This window comes from Nicotiana tabacum, chromosome 19, assembly GCF_000715075.1.
Source record: "Nicotiana tabacum cultivar K326 chromosome 19, ASM71507v2, whole genome shotgun sequence".
Lineage (NCBI taxonomy): Eukaryota > Viridiplantae > Streptophyta > Magnoliopsida > Solanales > Solanaceae > Nicotiana > Nicotiana tabacum.
In genome coordinates this window covers 12,941,791-12,964,058 of record NC_134098.1, presented here as the reverse complement: position 1 = coordinate 12,964,058, position 22,268 = coordinate 12,941,791, and positions in this window count along the sequence as shown.

Below are 22,268 nucleotides of genomic sequence, written 5' to 3'. Positions count from 1 at the left end.
CCAAGCGGATTATAAAATAAAATGTGGGCACGAGGTGTCGTGAGTAAATAATGAGGATATTTGGCACGTGAATTGTCCGTGCAGTTGTGATATAAAATGTGGGCACGAGGTGCTGTGATGAAATGATAATGATGATTGACACATGAATTGTCCGTGCAGTTGTGATATGAAATGAGGGCACGAGGTGCCGGAAAAATATGATGATTTAATTATGGGCACGAGGTGTCGTGGGAATATGAAAATATACTGAGACCCGTGTTTACGAAAAATATGAAAATAGGCTGAGACCCGTATTTTTATGATTATGAAATGAGGTGTCACATGGTAACTTTTTAATTGAAAGAATTATATTCAAAATATTTATTTGGAAGGAGTTTTATTCAAAAAGAATTATATGAAAGAATTGTATTTGAAAGATATTTATTTGAGGAAATTATATTTGAAAAGATTTATTGAAAGAATTATATTTAAAAAATAATTATTTGGAAGAATTATACGTGAATGATATTTATTTGAAAAAACTTAAATTAATTGGGCGTACATGTATTTATTAATTGTTGTGTGATATTTGTGGTATTCTTGTTGTCTTGCTGCGCATACCACTGGTTGTTTTATCCTACCCTTATTGCTATATATTTCCTAATATTTTGTATATTATATTGCACAGGTTATTAGACTAGTGAGTGTCTTGAATGTACCTCGTCTCTACTCCATTGAAGTTAGTCTTGATACTTACTGGGTACCGACTGTGGTGTACTCATACTATACTTCTGCACATTTTTGTGCAGAGCCAGGTATTAGAGATATCGGATTTGAGTAGAGTTAAAGCGGGATCGAAAGGATTCAAGGTAGAGTTGTTTGGCTATCGCAGTCCCTTGGAATCTTTTCATTTCATTGTACTGTTAATTTGTAATCAAACAATATTGTATATTTGGTCCTCGTGATCATTCCATGTATTCAGTTAGAGTTCGTGACTCGGTACTACCAGTCTTGGGAGGTTGTATATCGTAATTATTTTCGATGTTAGTTTTAAAAAAATGGCTTCAAAAGGTAATTGAAATCGGCTTACCTAGTCTTAGAGACTAGGTGCCATCACGATGCATGTGCTGGGATTTTGGGTCGTGACAAGTTGGTATCAGAGCTCTAGGTTCATAGGTTCTACGAGTCACGAACGAGTCTAGTAGAGTCTTGTGGATAGGTACAGATATTTCTGTACTTATCTTCGAGAGGCTACATAACTGTTAGGAAATTTCCATTTCTTTCATTCTTGTCATGCGGAATTCGTTGAATTTGGAATTTGAACCTTTGTATCTCCATTCTCTCACAGATAATGAGGACACGTGCGACTGGGTTAGCTGAGCATGCATCCGCACATACTGCTAGGGCTGCATGAGGCTGGGATGGAGATAGAGGCCGAGATAGAGGTCGAGGAAGAGCACGTATTGTGACTAGAGCACCTGTCAGAACGACAGTTGAGGAGCCACTAGTAGCTCCAGTTGGGGGACAGGTACCAGAAGCACCTATTGTTACCCCAGACTTCAGGAGATCTTAGCACAGTTCATGAGTATGTTTGGTACATTAACTCATGTGGGATTGAGCTTTGTTGCACCAAATATTTCGCAGATTGGGGGAGTAGCTCAGACACTTACCACAACTCCAGAGCAGCAGGTTCACGTTGGTCAAGGTCCGAGTGTAGTACCGGTACAACCTATTATTCCATTTCGGCCTGAGGTCAGGCCTGAGGCATCAGAAGAAGAACAAAAGAGACTTGAAAGGTTTAAAAAATATGATCCACCAACTTTCAGTGGCACGGCTACAGAGGATGCCCAAGGATTTCTGGAAAATTGTCACTGTATTCTCCGTACCATGGGTATTGTGTAAGTGAGCGGAGTTGCCTTTACTACATTTCAACTGTCACGCGCAGCGTAGCGGTGGTGGCAAATCTATGAAGAAGGTAGATCAGCCGATGCAACACCACTAACTTGGACTCAATTTTCGGAAATGTTTTTGAAAGAGTTTGTTCCTCATACACTCCGATATGCGTGGCGCATGAAGTTTGAACGGTTGCGTTAGGGCACTATGACAATGTCAGAATATGCTATCAGGTTCAGTGAGTTAGCCCGTCATGCACCTATATTAGTTCCTACAATCAGAGAACGGGACCGCAGATTCATTGATGGGCTCGATTATTATATTAAAATATGTATGGCTCGAGAGTTGCAAATTGATGCTCCATTTCAACAAAGTAGTGAAGATTGCAAGGAAGTTTGAGGATGTTTTAGGCGAGGAAAGGGAGTCTAAGGAGGTCAAAAGGTCTCGAAGATCTGGAGGGTTCAGTGGATTTTACTCTTCAACTAGAACCCATTATAGCGGAGGCTCGAGCAGCCGGTCAGCTCAGTCCGCACATCAGATTACTCGGGGTTATCCAGTTTATAGTGCACCACCAACATGAGATTCTTACAGTGGTTATTCCAATGATCCGGCACAGACTCAGTATGAGCAACCGTGACCTCAGAGGGGTTGTTATGAGTGTGGTGATACTAGGCACATCATGAGAGATTGTCCCAAACTTGGGAGGGGTGGATTTCATCAGAACACTCAAGCTACAAGCTTTTATTCCAGCTGATACTCCACGTGCACAGTTAGCTAGAGGTGGAGTACATGCGGGTAGTGGGCGCCTAAGAGGTGGAGGCCCGACCCGTTGATAAATCGCTATGTTTTGGCTGAGGCCAATACACGAAATGGTGTTGTTACAGGTACGATCTTAATTTTATTATAAAAGGATATTTTCCTTAATTTGATTCGGTTCTGAATATTGAGGTGAGTCCTCCTATTATGCTCCACTTATGGGTGAGCTTCGTAAATTTGTGACCCATTTATATGTTTATCCCTATGAGGAGATTTAAAGATGTGAGCCCGTGTATGTCATTTTATTTTTGGTACACCATTGAGGGCTATAAGCCCAAAAGTAATTTTTATTATTCATTACAACAGATTTAATGTGTTTCGAAATAATTGATTCCAATTTTTATGAATTATATACCCTACCGGTATGAGAGTTCATTATATGTTGTGAAAATTATTTATGAAATATATCGAAAAGAAAGAAAGAAAGGAAACTGAAAATTTCAGTTGGCACAATGTGCAACATACTTGTGATTCGGAGTTAAGGAAGAGATCCTCGCATTTTTACATGATGTGAAATATTTAAACTGGGATGCAAGCCGCGGTGGAAGTTATGTAAGGACGAGGTCCTTGTGGTAAAATATTTATGAGTTTAAAAATTTTTCCTTTGTGAAATTTAATTGTACAATAGTATTAATAGGGAGTCATGCTTGTTAGGCTTATTTGATAATTCTTATATATTTTTCTGTTCATATTCAGCCATTTTCGTGTTGTAAACATTGAGTTTTAACCTATAAGATGAGTGCCCAGGTGGCGTTAAATGTGACTCATTAATCCGAGTAAGTAATCATGAGGTCTTCATGCCTCACATTCTATTGTCAGCGTTGTAAAAATTCGAAATGAGGTGGTGGTTAATATGAGATTAATTGATGATGTTGGAATTAATAATGAACAGCTTGTAAGACCAGAGATGTGGTGATGAGCATACATATGATGTGCTTCATGTCCTGATATCATTATGATAATGCAGTGCTTGTAATACTGGGATTGGTGTTATTGATATATACCTTGTGGTATTGTGTTGGGTTGTGGATGTGTTGTTAGGAGTTGTTTTGGTGTTACTCTAGCAGGTGAATATGCCCAATTACTAGGGAGACTCTGCCGAAATTTCTGAAAATTTTGGGAGTTAGTAAAATTTGGAGGATTGAGATTTGCAAAGGAAGAGATAAGTTATTTTATGTGTTTGAGGGCGAATGATCCTAAGCGGAGGAGAATGTAACACCCTAGAAAATATTTGAAGTACTTCAACACTATCAAGAAAATTGATGTGTGCGTAGACACGAGTTGCTATAGCCAGTTAAGACTAATACTATGTGTTGTTATAAAAATCAGACCTTTTAAAATGTTTGGAGTGTAAGGAATTGATCTTAAAGCTTAGAAATATGGATAAAAGAAATAAACTCAAATGAGATGATGTTATCACGCCTATCTCAAATGTGGTAGCGTGGAATCAACCGTGAGTATATGTGTAAAAGTAAAATCACCAATTTGGTAGCCTCAGAATAATTCTTAGAACGTTCGAGGACGAACGTTTGTTTAAGGGGTGGAGAATGTAACGACCCGACTTGTCATTTTAAGAATTTACGCCTCGTTCAGTGACTTAAGGTCTCGAGCAGCTTCGCAATATGTATTATTGTCACGACCCAAAATCCAACTAGTCGTGATGGCACCTAACCCAACCCGCTAGGTAAGCCAACTTTCAACTATCCAATTCCAATAACAATTATTAAAGGAATTTAAGTAAATAATTATCTTAACCTTATACATTCCCCAAGAACTGGTAGTACAAATCATGAGCTTCTAAGAATAGAGTATACAAAGCGGAAATGAAATAAATACATAGTCTGTTTGAATAATACATAAACAGAGCTTTTATAAATCTAAGGCTACCCTGAACAAAAGGCAGCTACAACAGGAACGCAGGTACATCTTCAAGTCCCGCAACCATCGAGCACAGCAACAACAGCAACCAACATCTGCACGCAATGTGCAGAAGTGTAGTATCAGTACAACCGACCCCATGTACTTAGTAAGTAACAAACCTAGCCGTAGGTTGAAAGTAGTGATGAGCTTCCACCAAGTCGGGTCCAAAACCAATAGTCCACAACAATCCATAACAACATAAAGCAAACAGTACCAGAAGTAACTCAGGGATAAAATACTCAGCCAAATAATGATTTCAAAAATTATACTTCTTCCTTTCAAATACCTCAGTGAAAACCCAAATCGTTTGCCGAAGTTTTCAATAATATAAATAGTTCGAAAACATAAATTTCTCCAAAAATATTCTCAATAATAAATAATATATTTCATTTTCCTTCCGGATAACCCGTGTAAAACAATCGCATCACTATGCCCATCTGTTAAAACAATATGTGAGAAATCATGAATGATGTGATGTTGTACAACATGAGGAAAAATACATCTCTTACCTGTATGTCATGTGTGCATGCCAATGCGATGCAATTCAGTGATAAAATCATAAACATCCCCTCGGGCAGAACATCACTCATATACATCCCCTCGGGCAACCACACAGTCACTCGTGCCACTCTGGCATACCTCACAATCACTCTTGCCACTCGGGCATACCTCACAATCACTCTTGCCACTCGGGCATACCTCACAATCACTCATGCCTCCCAGTCACTCAGCACTCGCACTCATTAGGTACCTGCGCTCACTGGGGGAGGTGTACAGACTCCGGAGGGGGTCCTTCAGCCCAAGCGCTATAATCTGCATGGACAACTCACGTGCCATAATAATAAAGTATGTTGCAGGTGGGCAGCCCCGATCCACACTCATCCTCACACGTGCAGCCCGATCCCATAAATATCCTCACAAATCAGGCCCTCAGCCTCACTCAGTCATAAACCTCTCAAGCCACTCGGGCATTTCAGTAAAACAGGGCATTCGGCCCAAAACATTTATATGCATCAAAATAGAGTCATAAAACTGAGTTATGATATGCAATGAAATGAATATGACTGAGTATGAATTTTCAATTTAACACAATAATTCACAGCAATATGACCTCTGTGGGTCCCAAAAATACTGGCACATAGACTCAACATGATTTTTTTAATATGTTTTTCAGCTCAATTTCTTTAACACATAAAACCGCATGAAAAATGCCAAGGTTATTTAACTATAAAATTCCATATAACAGTTATGTCATAATTTCTATAGTGCACGCCCACACGCCCGTCACCAAGCATGTGCGTCACCTCCCAACAATTCACAAAATACATATATTCAAGGTTCATACCCTCAACTCCAAGATTAGAAGAGTTACTTACCTCGAACAAGCCGAATCCAATGTCGAGCAAGCTAAACAATGCTCCAGAAATCCCATTATGCGCGTATCAACTCCCGAACGACTCGAATCTACCACAATTAATTTGATTCAGTCCACACAATTCATAGGAATTAATTCCATATCAAAATGCTAATATTTCCACAAAATCTGAAATTACTCCCGAAAAATCACCCATGAGGCCCACATCTCGAAATCCTACGAAACTCACAAAATATGACAACCCATCCAATTACAAGTTCAACCATACTAATTTCACTCAAATCCGACTCCAAATCGGTATTTAAACTTGAAAAATTCGTTTTGTGACATTATAGAAATTTCCTTCTATTTCTCTTGAAGATTCAATAATCTTACACCAAAAACGAAGATGAATTCATGGAATATAATCGCAAGGGATTTAAGAACACTTACCCCAAGTTGTGTGGAAAATTTCCTCTCCAAAATCGCCCAAACCGAGCTCCAAAATGTCCAAAATGAGAAAAATCTCGGAACCCTCGTTTTTAAACACTGCCCAGGCATTTCCGCACCTGCGGTGCCTGGGCTCGCACCTGCGCATCCGCATTTGCGGACAAAAATGCGCGCCTGCGAAAAACAACCAGCCTCCCAAAACCTCGCATTTGCGTCCCTTTTCTCGCATCTGCGGGCTCGGATATGCGCATTCCCCTTCGCACTTGGGGCCTCGCAGATGCGGCAAATTTCTCGCACCTACGAGCACTGCCCAGTCTCACTCTTGGCCGCTTCTGTGGCTTATTTCACGCACATGCGGCTTCGCACATGCGATCAAAATCTTCGCAGGTGCGATCACACAAATAGGCAGCATTTCCTTAAGTCCAAATTTGATCCGTTAACCGACCGAAACACACTCGAGGCCCCCGGGACCTCAACCAATTGTATCAACAAGTCCCATAACATAACACAGACCTACTCGAGGCCTCAAATCACACCTACCAATATCGAAACGACGAATTACACCTCAATCCGAAATCATTAAACCTTGAAACTTCAAATTCTATAACTTACGTTGAAATACATCAAATCACGTCCGATTGACCTCAAATTTTGCACAGAAGTCACATTTCACATTACGGACCTATTTCAATTTCCAGAATCAGATTCCGACCCCGATATCAAAAGGTCAACCCCCGGTCAAACTTCCAAAAAATTTAACTTTCGGCAATTCAAGCCAAATTCCACTACGGACCTCCAAATAATTTTCCGGACATGTACCTAAGTCCAAAATCATCATACGGAGCTATTTGAATCATCAGAATTAAATTTAGAGATCGTTTACACATAAGTTGACATCCGATCACTATTTTAACTTAAGCTTTAAACCTTGGAACTAAGTGTTCCAATTCATTCCAAAATATTACCGGACCTGAACCATTTACTCCGGCAATTCACACAATAATTGTAAAGTATAATTTGAGCAGTAAAGGGGGAAGCAAGGTTGTAATACTCAAAATGACCAGTCGGGTCATTACAATTATAACTGCGGGTGTGGTCGAGTTTGATTTACTAAAGATTCGGATTTAAAATAAAAGAACAATCCTTAATTTGAAGCTTAAATGGAAAAAGTTGAGCGGAGAGTTGACTTTTGAGCAAACGACTCCGGAATGGAATTTTGATGATGTCAATAGCTCCGTATGATTATTTTGGACTTAGGAGCGTGTCCGGAAAATTATTTGGAGGCCCGTAGTGAAATTAAGCTTGAAATGCTGAAAGTTAAATTTTTGAAAAGTTTGACCATAGAGTTGACTTTTAAGCAAATGACCCTGAAATAGAATTTCAAGGATGGCAATATCTTTATATGATGATTTCGGACTTAGGCGTATGTTCGGATTTGGATTTGGAAGTCTGTAGGACAATTCGACACATTTTGGCGAAAGTTAAAAAATATAAAATTTTGGAAAAGTCTAACCGAAGGGTAAATTTTTGATAACGAGGTCGGATTTCGATTCCGGAAATGGGAATAGCTCCATTAAGTCAATTATGACTTGTGTGCAAAATTTGAAGTCATTCCGGATTGATTTGATACGTTTCGGCGCAAAATATAGAAGTTGGAAGATTTGAAAACTTATAATTCGATTTGATGCACGATTCGTAATTTTGACATTGTTTGATGTGGTTTGAAGTCTCGACTATGTTCGTATTGTATTTTGGGACATGTTGGTATATTTGGTTAAGGTTCCGAGGGCCTCGGGTGGATTTCAGAAGGTTAGCAGATCAATTCGGACTTGAAGAAAAGCTGCTGGAATTTCTGGGCAGCTGCTATTTTTTTCGCAGGTGCATGAACAGTACCACATGTGTGTGAACAGTACCACAAGTGCATGAACAGTGACCGCATATGCATGAACAGTAACCGCAGGTGCGTGAACATTAACCGCAGGTACGAATCTGGGGAGAATGTTAAGGATCAAAAATTGGTCATTTTGCCATTTTCGTTTTTGGATTTTTGGAGCTCGGATTTGGGCGATTATGGAGGGATGTTTCACAAGTTTGGTTGGGGTAAGTGTTCTATATCCTAAAGTGATTATATTTCATGAATCCATGATTATATTCATAAGATTTGGAGGTCGAGTTGTTATTGGAATTCGATATAATTGGTATGGTTGAACTCATATCGGAATGGGTGTTCGGATTTCATGAAAATTATGTCAAGTTCTGAGGGGCGAACCCCGCGTTGACTTTTGTTGACTTTTTGGAATAAAGTTTTAAGTCGACGTATTATTATCCAGAATTATTTTCGATGAATTTTAATGAAGTTATACAATTAATTTGGTTAGATTTGAACGGTCCGGAGGTCAATTCAAGCAAGAAGACGATTTTGGAATATCAACATAATTTCAAAAAGCTAAGTGTCTTGATTAACCTCGAGTGGGAGAATTACCGCTTAGGCATTTAATCTTATGTGCCATTTGTGAATTGTAAAAAGCCGTGTACGCGAGGTGACGAGTACGTACTTGGGATTATACGTCCAAAAGTTCATTGAATTAAAGTCTTAGGGATTATTGTGTAGTAAATTGGAAAATTGTGGGAAATTTTTAAATCATGTGTTTGCCATGCCTAAATCTTTATTGTTGAATTTGTTTTTATATGATAATATGATGAGATGTTACTTTAAATATTTATGAAATTTCATGAGTATTGTTGGTTTAATATTTTTTGGAAATTAATTCCAATATGATTTTTTTCTCTGCAAATAATTAATTAAATGAGCTTAAGAAGAGGTGTTTATATAATTATCGAAAATTTGAATTTAATGAAGATTTTGCTTTATGTTGAGTAACTTCTATCTCTATTGATTATTTTTGGGTGTTATATACATTATGTGGAGCCTTGGGCTATTTGTTGTGAAATTAATTAATTTTGTTATATCTTTGGAATTTGGTTGTGGTCATTGGGCAAATTGTGATATGAATTAATTTTATTATGTTGCTGTGATAATTTTCCGTATAAATTGTTGTGTTGTATGAGTTGTTATTTTGGGGAGATAAGGGTGGCATTTCACCGTTGATAGTATGTGGTTATAAGGGTGACATTTCACTATTGTATTTGTTGGAATATTATCTGGGCGGAGCGATAAGGGTGGCTATAAGAGAGATAAGGGTGGCAATATGAGCAATAATGGTGGCTATTGGTATTGTCTGGGCGCAGCGATAAGGGTGGCAATAGGAGCGATAAGGGTGGCAATAGGAGCTATAAGGGTGGCTATTGTCAGGGACGATATGTGATGATGTGGGGTTGTGGTGTTGATAAGTTTCATGTGATGTTGTGATTTTCTTGTGTTTACTTTTATACCTTGTGCAATTTGTCTTGTTATTGGTAAATTGATAACAATTTGATTTATGTTGAAATTGAGAGCATGTGGTTATTGCCAGGCGAATTATAAAATAAAATGTGGGCACAAGGTGCCGTGAGTAAATAATGAGGATATTTGACACGTGAATTGTCCGTGCAGTTGTGATATGAAATGTGGGCACAATGTGCTGTGATGAAATGATAATGATAATTGGCACGTGAATTGTCCGTGCAGTTGTGATTTGAAATGAGGGCATGAGGTGCCGGAGAAATATGATGATTTAATTATGGGCATGAGGTGCCGTGGAAAAATGAAAATGGGATGAGACCCGTGTTTACGAAAAATATAAAAATGGGTTGAGACCCGTATTTTTATGATTATAAAATTAGGTGTCACATGGTGACTTTTTAATTGAAAGAATTATATTCAAAATATTTATTTGAAAGTAGTTTTATTCAAAAAGAATTATATGAAATAATTGTATTTGAAAGATATTTATTTGAGTAAATTATATTTGAAAAGATTTATTGAAAGAATTATATTTAAAAAATAATTATTTGAGTAAACTACATTTAAAAGAGAGTTATTTGGAAGAATTATATGTGAATGATATTTATTTGAAAAAACTTGAATTAATTGGGCGTACATGTATTTATTAATTGTTGAGTGATATTTGTGATATTCTTGTTGACTTGCTGCGCATACCACTGGTTGTTTTATCCTACCCTTATTGCTATATGTTTAATAGTATTTTGTATATTATATTGCACAAGTTATTAGACTAGTGAGTGTCTTGACTGTACCTCGTCTCTACTCCATTGAAGTTAGTCTTGATACTTACTGGGTACCGATCGTGGTGTACTCATACTACACTTCTGCACATTTTTTGTGCAGAGCTAGGTATTAGAGATATCGGACTTGAGTAGAGGTAAAGCGGGATCGTAAGGATTCAAGGTAGAGCTGTTTGGCTATCGTAGTCCCTTGAAATCTTTTCAGTTCATTAAACTGTTAATTTGTAATCAAACAATATTGTATATTTGATGCTCGTGATCATTCTATGTATTCAGTTAGAGTTCGTGACTCGGTACTACCAGTCTTGGGAGGTTGTATATCGTAATTATTTCCGATGCTAGTTTTAAAAAAAATGGCTTCAAAAGGTAATTGAAATCGGCTTACCTAGTCTTAGAGACTAGGTGCCATCACGACGCTTGTGGTGAAGTTTTGGGTCGTGACAGTTTTCTTTCAGTTTTTTCGTACGAGATTCTAAGGACTGATATTTCTTATTTTACTGATTTCGAGGATTGAGTTTATTTTCATAAGTTAATTGCCTTACTTTTCTTGTGTTTCTTTCATATTATTATTATTATTATTATTATTATTATTATTATTATTATTATTATTATTATTATTATTATTATTATTATTATTATGCGTACATGTTAATATAAGTGGCCCGCCTTTGCCTCGTCACTACTTCTCGAGGTTAGGCTCGACACTTACAGAGTACATACGGTTGGTTGTACTCATACTACACTCTGCACTTCTTGTGTAGATTTTGGAGTCGGTCCTAGCAGCGGTCAATAGATTACTCAGATTGATTGCCTGACGGAGACTTGAGGGACAACTTCTCGGCGTTAGTAGCCCTGAAGTCCCCTTCTACCTTATCCTAGTTGTTTATTTCATTTCAGAAAGTTTTACTTTTATTCAGACCATTATCTGTATTACTCTAGTCGCTCGTGCACTTGTGACACCAGTTCTGAGATTGTATCTAGATATTGCGGTTGTTATGGTCTTTCTCACTCTATTTCAATTTATTCAGTTTACTGAGTATCAATTAATTTGAATTGTTAAAAATGGCTAAAAACTATTCTAACGTTGGCTTGCCTAGCAAGTGAAATGTTAGGCGCCATTACGATCCAGAGGGTGGGAATTATGGATCGTGATAAGTTGCTATCAGAGCACTAGGTTGTCTAGGTCTCACGAGTCACAAAAAAGCTTAGTAGAGTCTGGAGGATCAGTACGGAGACGTATGTACTTATCTTCCAGAGGATATGGAGTTTAGGAAAAATTCCACTTCTTTCTTTCTCTATCGTGCGATTTTATTCTATCATTGATGATTCAACTATTCTATTCTTGTTCTCTCACAGATGGCGAGAACACATATTGCATTTACAGTTGGACAGTAGTCGGAGCCCTCTGTGGCAGCTGCTATCAGGGGCAGAGGTCGAGGCAGAGCCAAAGCTCAGCGTAGAGCTCGAGCAGCAGCACCCACAGTAGAGCCTCAGATTGATCACGAGAAGGAGGTTCTAGCTCAAACTATACCCATCGGACCAACTCAGGTCCCCGGAGGTGTTCATAGCCACTATAGTGCTTTAGGATGCTCTAGTCTGTTTGGTAGGCCTTATGGAGAGTGTGGCCTAGACCGGTACATTCCCGGTGGCACCATCCATCTCTGGGGCTGGAGGAGGAGCACAAACTCCCGCTACTCACACTCTGGAGCAGCCGGCTCCCCAGTATCAGACCCCAGCTGCCCCGTCAGTTGGGGTGGTACAACAAGTTATTACGACACATGCCAATGATAGGCCCGCTATATCTTCTGAGGCTTTGTTAAGGTTGGATAAGTTTACCAAGCTCTTTCATGTTCATTTTAGTGGTTCACCTTTTGAGGACCCACAGGATTATCTAGACCGTTGTCATGAGGTGCTGCGTAACATGGGCATAGTTGAGACCAATGGGGTCGATTTTGCATTGTTTCATATGACTGGGTCCGCTAAGAGGTGGTAGAAATATTATATGTTGACTAGACCAGCTGGTTCGCTTGTACTTACTTGGGATCATTTCTCACAGCTATTTCTAGAGAAGTTCATCCATGTCACTCTGAGAGAGGATTACCGCAAGCAATTTGAACGTCTTCAACAGGGCAGTATGACTGTTACCCAATACGAGACCAGATTTGTGGACCTAGCTCGCCATGTCATTATCTTGCTTCCTACTGAGAGGGAGAGAGTGAGGAGATTCATTAATGGGCCTACTTTCACTATCAGGCTACATATGTCCAAGGAGACTAGAGATGATATTATTTTTCAGAGGGCGGTAGATATTGCCAAACGGATCAAGATGGTTCGTGCTCAGGAGAGGGGGCAGTGTCTGATAAGAGGCCTCGTTATTCCGGTAGTTTTAGTGGTGCGTCATCTAGAGGTAGGGGTACTTTTGGTAGAGGCCACCTTCCCAGGCCATTTCAGTCAGCGCTTCAGGCATCTCACAGTGCTTCAAGGAGTCGTGGTCCTTATGCGCCTCATTATGGGCAGCCAGCCTACAATGCACCATCAACTCCTATCAGTGCGCCTCCGATTCAGAGTTATCACCGTGGTTATCCGGCCCGTTCGGGTCAGCTTTAGCTTCAGCATCAGGATGTTATGCTTTCCTAGCTAGGCCTGAGGCCGAGTCATCTGACGTCGTTATCACATGTATTGTTCCTGTTTTCCATAAAGATGCTTCAGTTCTATTTGATCCGGGCTCTACTTATTCCTACGTGTCATCCTACTTTGCTTCATATCTAGTTATGCCTCGTGATTCTTTGAGTGCTCATGTGTATGTGTCCACGCTTGTGGGAGATTCTATTGTTGTATATCGTGTCTATCACTCGTGTGTGATTACTATTGGGAGTCTTGAGACTAGCATAGATCTTCAACTTCTTGATATGGTACATTTTGATGTTATCTTGGGTATGGATTGTTGTCACCTTATCATGTTATATTGGATTGTCACGCCAAGACGGTGACCTTAGCCATCCCAGGGTTGCCTCGATTAGAGTGGAGAAGGACTCCTTGTAAGGCCTCGTTAAAATTTCCTAATGGTATAAGATTTTTAAAGTGTGCCAACGGTATTTGGGAATAACGTATTCGAGTATTAAAGGAGACATATGGTATAGAACCATATTATTTTGACTTGGAAATACATATGAAGAGTGTTTTGGAACATATTAAAGAGGTTTGTAAGTGGGAAGAAGTTGTTTGGAACGAGTTGGAAATGTTAAGTGGAATAGATGTCCAAATTTGCACAACACTTGATTTTGAATGGGTATATATCTCATAATATAAATATATTTCCAATGAATTTTGCCCGTGGAGTGTATCCCTTCGAGTCTAGTTTCTAACGCATCAAGCCATTTGCCATTTGGACATTCCTACTAAAAGTTATGATCAAATTACCAAAGTCAGATCACCCAGTTAATTTGGCGGACAGTGAAGCGAAGTCGCTTCGCCAGACCAGACGTGGATCCTATATTTCCTTGCATGCGGTGGACAGCGAAGTGAGGCACACTTCGCTAGAGTAGACGCTCCCCCAGCTCCAGCTCTTTTTAAAGCCAATTCAGGGTTCATTTTCTACATTTTATTTGGACGAATTTTGGAGCTCTTCTCCACTCTCTCAAGACCACCTACTCACCTCTTATTCAAGGTAAGCAATCACCATTATCTTGGTGTGAGATTCCATTATTTATACACTAGTATTGATGAAATCTACACATAAAGTACTTAGATCTTCAAGAAATTTCTTCAAGAACTCAAAGGAGGGTTTTGCAAGATTTCTTTCAAAAGGTAATTCTACACCCTTAGACTTACATGTATAGATATATTGTGGGAATATGAGTATGAATTAAGTATTGGAACTTATGGGATGGTGATTGAAAGCAACTAGTGCTTAACCTAGATTATTGGGTATTGTAGAAATTTTGTAATGAGTTAATTAGTAAAATTTGGTGGATGTGAGTTCATTGATGATTATAATGGTTCTAAGAAGGTAGTTAGTGTACAAAGGACGTTATAGTATCTCATGTTGGTGGGAATGAGGGATTGTTGGATGAAGAAACACCATTACTAGAGGTAGTTGAATGCTATACACTCTAGGTGTTTGATAAAATGCCAAAATGACCAAACACCTATAAATGTTTACTAATATTGGTCCAATTGAATTATTTTGATGTAGATTGAAGGTGTAAGAGTAGTGGGAGGTTTTAGTATCACTAAAGAGATCCATCAAGGTATGTTGGCTAAACTTCTTCCCTAGAATTGAATCACGTGATGTTCTTGTAAGTCCTGAGTTATTCATTATAAATTGACTATTCCGAATAATCTTTGTGTCGAAAGGTATATGTTCAAAATGTGTTCTAAACGCTCTTGTTATATTATGATATCATACGAGAATGTGTTCAAGTATGGGATGTGTGTTAAGATGTTATGACTTCAAGTCGTGTTTTGAATGAAGGCTATTATGATAAATTGTGTAAGAAATATCGATGTGCTTAAGACTCTTAATTACTCGTGTGTTTAATAAAAGCCATGATTTCAAATGCCTTGTTGTTGATAATCTATAAAGATGCTTGTAAGTGAAGTGGGTTGAATAGGTAAAGTGTGGCCACCATGCCGATAATGAAAGTTATACTTGTGGCTAACAGTGCCAATGGAATAAAATAATGTGAGAAAGGTTAAGAAATTAGTCTTGGTTCAACTATTCCAAATTGACTTCAAAAATAGATTTGCCTAAAAGGTTATGTACTCAAGTCATGCTCATATGTGGATGTTTTAACTAATGTTATGCTTTGTGAGTATTTTCAATGTGTTTTGCTTTCTTATATATTCGTGAGTGGAAATTGTGTATTGCCCTTTTTGGGGAAAAGTATTTCAAGAATAAACGGTGTTACTCATTTATGATCTTAACTTGTGCTTTGATTGCCAATCATTTTACTCTATTTCTTGGAAAGAAACCTATTGTGTTTAAAGACTTCATTACTAATGAACCTAAAGTTGCGATTTTCAGAATATTCTATATGTTGATATTTATGATGATGATCTATGAAAGAAAATATATGAAAGTGTGGAATATGAAATACGACCATTGTGCTATGAAAGAAGAATCATATGTATGGCTAAGAGTGCCAATGAAATAATGATGTTGTACGTGGTTGAACGTACAAGTGAAGCGATATATGGTGTGAAAGGTTATGAGATGAACGTATTTGTACTTTGTTTCCAATGTGTTATAAGCTCCTATGTTCCTATGAGTAAAGGCTATGGTGTTCCTAAATGTTTTAAATGCTCTTAATGTTCTATGATCACCCATGGCAAATACAAGTAAGTGATAGTATGAACATGAAGTGTGGCCGCTTGCCAAGACGAGAATTATGAGGCGTTGTATGTCCCAATGGTTTCAATCATAGTATGTATGCTTCTAAAATAATCAATGCAAATGACTTCGATGTTAAGTCCCCTAGAGTCATGAACTTATCTAATGACCTCAAGATGTCAAGTGATTGAATAACGAGATGAAATGGAGATGTCTTATGCTAAATGATGATGAACCTTAAGAAAAGAAATTGGGCTCATGTGCCATTGAAATAGACTTATTGGTTTACTATGCATGTGCTAATGTAATGAGTTGTGTTTCTCTATGATGAGCATGAACATGAAGTATTCCAATGATATGGGAAATTTCGACCTTAAATGTAATGTTAATCATGCTGCTTTGAGTTTACATATGGTATTGTGAGTCACCTCCACCCGCATATATTGGGGTGAGGTGGCAGAGATGCTATGTGTAGAGATTGTGGTATGGTGATACACATCCACCCGCATATACTGGGGTGAGGCGACAAGGCCGCTTTGTGTAGAGATTGTGGTATTGTGATACACCTCCACCACATATATTGGGGTAAGGCGGCATGAATGTTTTGTGTAGAGATTGTGGTATTGTGATACACCTCCACCCGCATATATTGGGACGAGGCAGTATGGCCTCTTTGTGTAGAGAATATGGTATTGTGATACACCTCTACCCGCATATATTGGGGTGAGATGGTATGGCCTATTTATGTAGAGATTGTGGTATTGTGATACACCTCCACCTGCATATATTGGAGTGAGGAGGCAGGATCGCTTTGTGTAGAGATTGTGGTATTGTGATACACCTCCACCTGCATATATTGGGGTGAGGCGGCATGGCCGCTTTATGTAGAGATTATGGTATCGTGATACACCTCCACCCGTATATATTGGGGTGAGGCGGCATGGCCGCTTTATGTAGAGATTATGGTATCGTGATAACATTCACCTACATATGTTGGGGTGAGGCAGAATGGCCGTTTTATGTGAAGGTGGTTATAGAGGATCCCCGACTTGAAATCTAATAATGTTATTGGAAGCTCTTAATAAATTTGCTTGACGTTAACGGCTATCTAAGCCCATTTTATTGTTACCATGACTCATCATATTCATGTTGTATTTCCAAGTCCTTGAATAGGTGTATTGTGTATGTGAACACTATGGACAGTCTATGAGACACATATGTGTATAATATGATATGTGAACACTAAGGTCGGTCTACGAAATGTATAAGTGTAAAATAAGAGAGGGATATGGACGGTCTTGTGAGACGCATTGTTAACGCAGACAATAAGTGCCACTCTCATTGGCCTTGTACATGTTGTTACAATTACATTATATTATGTATTCCACATATAGTTCATATGGCTCAGTTGATCCTAAACGAAGTTTAAAATGATGTAAGCATAACGAGAATTGAAATGTGATTCTATGGGATGTTTCGTAGTTTCTTGATGTACTTTATTTGTCTCTTATTTGAGTTACCGTATTTTCATATGTTATTTTGAATGCCTTACATACTATTCCACATGTACTGTACTCACGTCCCTTTTGCCGGGGGCGCTGCATCTTTTAATGGATGCATGTATGCTTCTACATGATAATATGGATCTTTGATAGGGATCTTCTTCACTACTCAGCTATGGTGATCCCGCTATAGTTCTATTGGGTGTTTGGGTCTAGTTCATTTTATGTATTTAGGTATCTATTGTCATAGAAGCTCCATGTACACTGTGGGTCATGTAATTAAAGCTTTGATTTTTGTCATGTATTTATGTTCAGAGTATTTATGAGGCTACGCACCCATCATGTGAAAGATTGTAGGCCGTTGAGCCAAATGTAGTCAATTTAAAAGTCATGACACTGATGATGTTTTGATAAATCATGAATGAGTTATGATCAAATGTTGATATAAAGTAGGCTTTCTCGACCGGGTTTACTCGGTTGAGCGCCGGTCGTGCTCCTTGAGTTCGGGGCGTGACACTCTTGTCCATTCTACCAGCAGGGTTATCTCTTATGTGAAGGATCGACGTATGGTGGAGAAGGGATGTCTAGCATATTTGGCATATGTTCGTGATTCGAGTGCGGAGGTTCTTCAATTGATTCAGTACCAGTTGTGCGTAAGTTTCCAGAGGTATTTCCTGCATATCTGCCGGAGATGCCACCCGATAGAGATATTAACTTCTATATTGATTTGGCTCCAAGCACTCAACCTATTTTTATTCCACCATACCGTATGGCCCCGCCGGAGTTGAAGGAATTGAAGGTGCATTTACAAGATTTGCTTGATAAGGAATTCATCAGACCCAATGTCTCTCCCTGGGGTGCACCCGTGTTGTTCGTGAAGAAGAAAGATGGGTCGATGAGGATGTGTATAGACTACCGACAGTTGCTCGTGAAAAAGAAAGAAGGGCAAGTTGAGCCCTAGGTATATTAAACCTTTTAAGATTCTTGAGAGAGTGGGTGAGGTGGCCTACATGCTGGCATTGCCACATAGTTTATCAGCAGTCCATCCGGTATTGTCCATGCTTCGGAAGTATCACAGTGATCCGTCCCATGTGTTAGATTTCAGCTCAATCCAATTGGATAAGGATTTGACTTATGAGGAGGAGCTGGTGGTTATTCTATCCCAGCAGGTCCGACAGTTGAGGTCTAAGAGTTATCCTTCAGTTTGAGTATAGTGGAGAGGTCAGCCGATCGAGGCAGCCACGTGGGAGTCCGAGTCGGACATGCAGAGTAGATATCCACACCTTTTCACCAGTCCAGGTACCTTTTTATGTCCGTTCGAAGACGAACGTTTATTTTAGAGGTAGAGAATGTGATGATCTGATAGGTCATTTATAGTTTACCCTTCATTTCTATGCTCTGAGGCTCGAATAACTCCATTTAGCCTTCCTCGATTTGTGTGCATAGTTCGTGTATTTTTTTCGAAAGATTTTTATGTGAAAAACCGATAAAATGTGAAATTGTGCCATTAAACTTATTTGAGTTGACTACGGTCAACTTTTTATGTAAACAGACCCGCATCAGTATTTTGACGGTCCCGGTGGGTCCGTATCGTAATTTAAAACTTGGGCGTATACCCGAAATCGAATTCGGAAGTCCATAACTTGAATTAACGTAATTTGTTCAAAACTAGCAATTTAAAGGTTTAAAGAATTTTTAAGTTTGACCATAGGTTGACTTTGTTGGTACCGGGTTTAGATTTCAGTTTCAGAACTTGGTATATGTTCATTTCAGTATTTATGACTTGTTTGCAAATTTTGGTGCAAAACGGAGTTGATTTGACGTGATTCGTACGTCCAGTTGAAAAGTTGAAAGTTCTTAAGTTTTTTTGAAATTTTCCTTCGTTTTGGTATCCGATTCGTGGTTCTAGGTGTTATTTTGATATTTTGATCATGCAAGCAAGTTTGTATGATGTTATTACACTTGTGTGCATATTTAGTTTGGAGCCTGATGGGCTCGGGTGAGTTTCAGATAGGCTACAAACCATTTGAACTTAGAAAACATTTGTTGGTTTTGGGCTACTGCTGTCATCTGGTGTGATCTTCTTCACGATCGTGAAAATACTCTCGCGATCGCGAAGAGTAATATGAGCCGGAGAGGAATTTTCTCATCGCAAACACAAAGCGGTGGGGGGTCTTCCCTTCGCGAACGCGGCCACTACTTCGTGAACGCGTAGTGATAGGAGATGGGGGAGTGGGAATGGAACTCTTACTCTACGCGAACGCGAGCCCAGGATCGCGAACGCGAAGGCGAGGTGGGCTAAGCCTACGCGAATGCGTAGAGTTTGTCGCGATTGCGATGGCCAACTAGGAAGTGCTCTTCGCGAACGCTTCAGGTGTCTCACGAACACGATGAACACATAATTCCCATTCTATTAAATATCCCAAATACATGATTTCACCCATTTTTCACTATCTTCACATTAGAGCTCGGTCTAGAGGCGATTTTGAAGAGAAATTCTATCACCACCTCATAGGTTAGTGTAGTTTAACTCCTTTTTTTCCATTTTCATTAACACCCATTGGTTTCAAACCTTAATCTATATTCTTTCATGGTAGAAAATTAGGGATTTTGAAAGAATTGAGTTTTGTTTTGTAAAACTGAGATTTAGACCTCAAATTGAGGTCGAATTTCAAAACTAATCACATAATCGGGCTGAGAGTTGAATGGGTAATTGGGTTTTGGTCCAAATCTTGGGTTTTGACCAAGCATGCATGGGTTTGACTTTGATTGACTTTTTGGAAAAAGTGTAAAGATCTTAACTTTATGTATTGTAATTGATTTACCTAGCATTGTTTGTTGATATTAAGTCGATTTTGGTTAGATTCGGTTAGTTCGGAGGCGATTGTTAGAGGAAAGACCCCGATTGAGCTTTAATTTGCTTGTGGAGCAAGGTAAGTGTTGGGTCTAACCTTGATTTTAGGGAATATGAACCCTTGAGCTATGTGCTATGTGAAGTACATGTGTAGTGGCGTATATGCGAGGTGACGAGTGTATATACGCCGTCAAAATACTTGTTTCCATGCTTTACCGTACTTCGTTAATTATTTTATTTTATGTCTTAACTGTCACATGCTTTAATTTCTTCCTATGCCTTAACTTGCTACTTGTCACTTATTTCCATCATATTAAAATGTTCGTTTCTCCCATGTTTTCATGATTAATTGCTACTTGCCTTAATTGCCTTACTTGTATACTTTAATTGTCATATACTTGACTTGTCTTGTCGCCTTGTATTAATTGTAGCATTCCTTGATTTGGTACGAGGCCCTTTTATGGATTGTTTTCATATTCTTTACTCATAAAGATTCTTGTGAATTGAGTTGTTGATTTGCTTACATTTATTAATTTTATTTATGGATCAGGTTGCACGCCGCAACGGGTGGAATAAGGGAGAATTGCTATTGATATAGTGGAATCGGGTTGCATGCCGCAATATATTTTACATGTGATTTTGATATGGTAAAATAAGGGAGGATTGTGATATTGATTCTGATTATATGGTGGGATCGGGTTGCGCGTCGCAACAGATTTTACATGTTATCCTTGATATTGACATGGTGAAATAAGGGAAGATTGTGTTTGTATGATGGGATTGGGTTGCGCGCCGCAACAGATGGTGTGTTTTATATTCATTGTGCATTAGGGGTGGGCATAATACCGGCCGAACCGAAAAAACTGGCCAAACCGTTCATTTCGATTTTTCGGTTTCGGTTTAATCGGTTTTTCGGTCGGTGCACGGTTTTTAAATTATTAATTTTTGGTTTTTCGGTGCGGTTTACAATTTTGGTGCTTCGGTTTTCGGTTAAACCGAAAAACCAAAATTTTGGGTATTAGTTAAGAAAAATAGGTTTGAACATGTGGTTCTTTTATGAGTCCAAAACTTATTATCCATTTTAGGCTGAAGCCCAATAGTCCAATACACATTTGAACTTTAAAGCCCAATTTACCCAAACTTACTGATAGTCTCATACGTTACACTTAGTCACTTACTTCCCAATTTCCATTTCCCAAACCTAAATAAAAAATTAGATTTAGGGTTCTTTCTCAGCTCTGTCTCTGTGGGACTGTTGTCTTCTTCCTCAGCTTTGTGCGACTGCTGCCTTCTTCCTTAACTCGACTGTGATGCCTTCTTCCTCAGCTCGTCGCTCATCCTTCTTCCTCGGGTTAGTGCGACTTCTTCTGAGTTCTGAGTTGAGTTGGGTCCAGTGTCATTTTACAGGTTTGCTCACTGTTAATGCTGTATTGGCAGAACTTTCTGATAGAGTTTTGCCGGAAAAGGTGTTCAAGATTTCTTTGGTTGATTTTTTATTAAGATAAGGCTTCTTTTTTTGGTGTTTTAGTTCTTTTCTATTCATTCATTATGACAATACCTTCTTTTCTATTCAATGGATGTTAATGTCGTATCTGTTATGTGCAATGGTTGTTGGACCAATATCTTATTTTCTATTCATTCATTATGACAATCTATTTCCTTTTGCCAGAGAAACATAAAATTTCTTTCAACCGTTTAAAACCAAAAAAATAAATCGAAAATAACCGAACCGAACTTTGAAAAAACCGCACCGAACCGTAAATACTTTGGTTTGATTTGGTTATTAATATTACAAAATCGAAAACTGATAAACCGAACCGTACTTTCATAATAACCGACCGGACCGACCGACGCCCACCCCTATTGTGCATTGTGTTAGCTTTTAGTGCTTTCGTACGAGATTCTGAGGACTGATATTTCTGGTTTTACTGATTTCGAGGATTGAGTTTATTTTCATAAGTTAACTGCCTTACTTTTCATGCG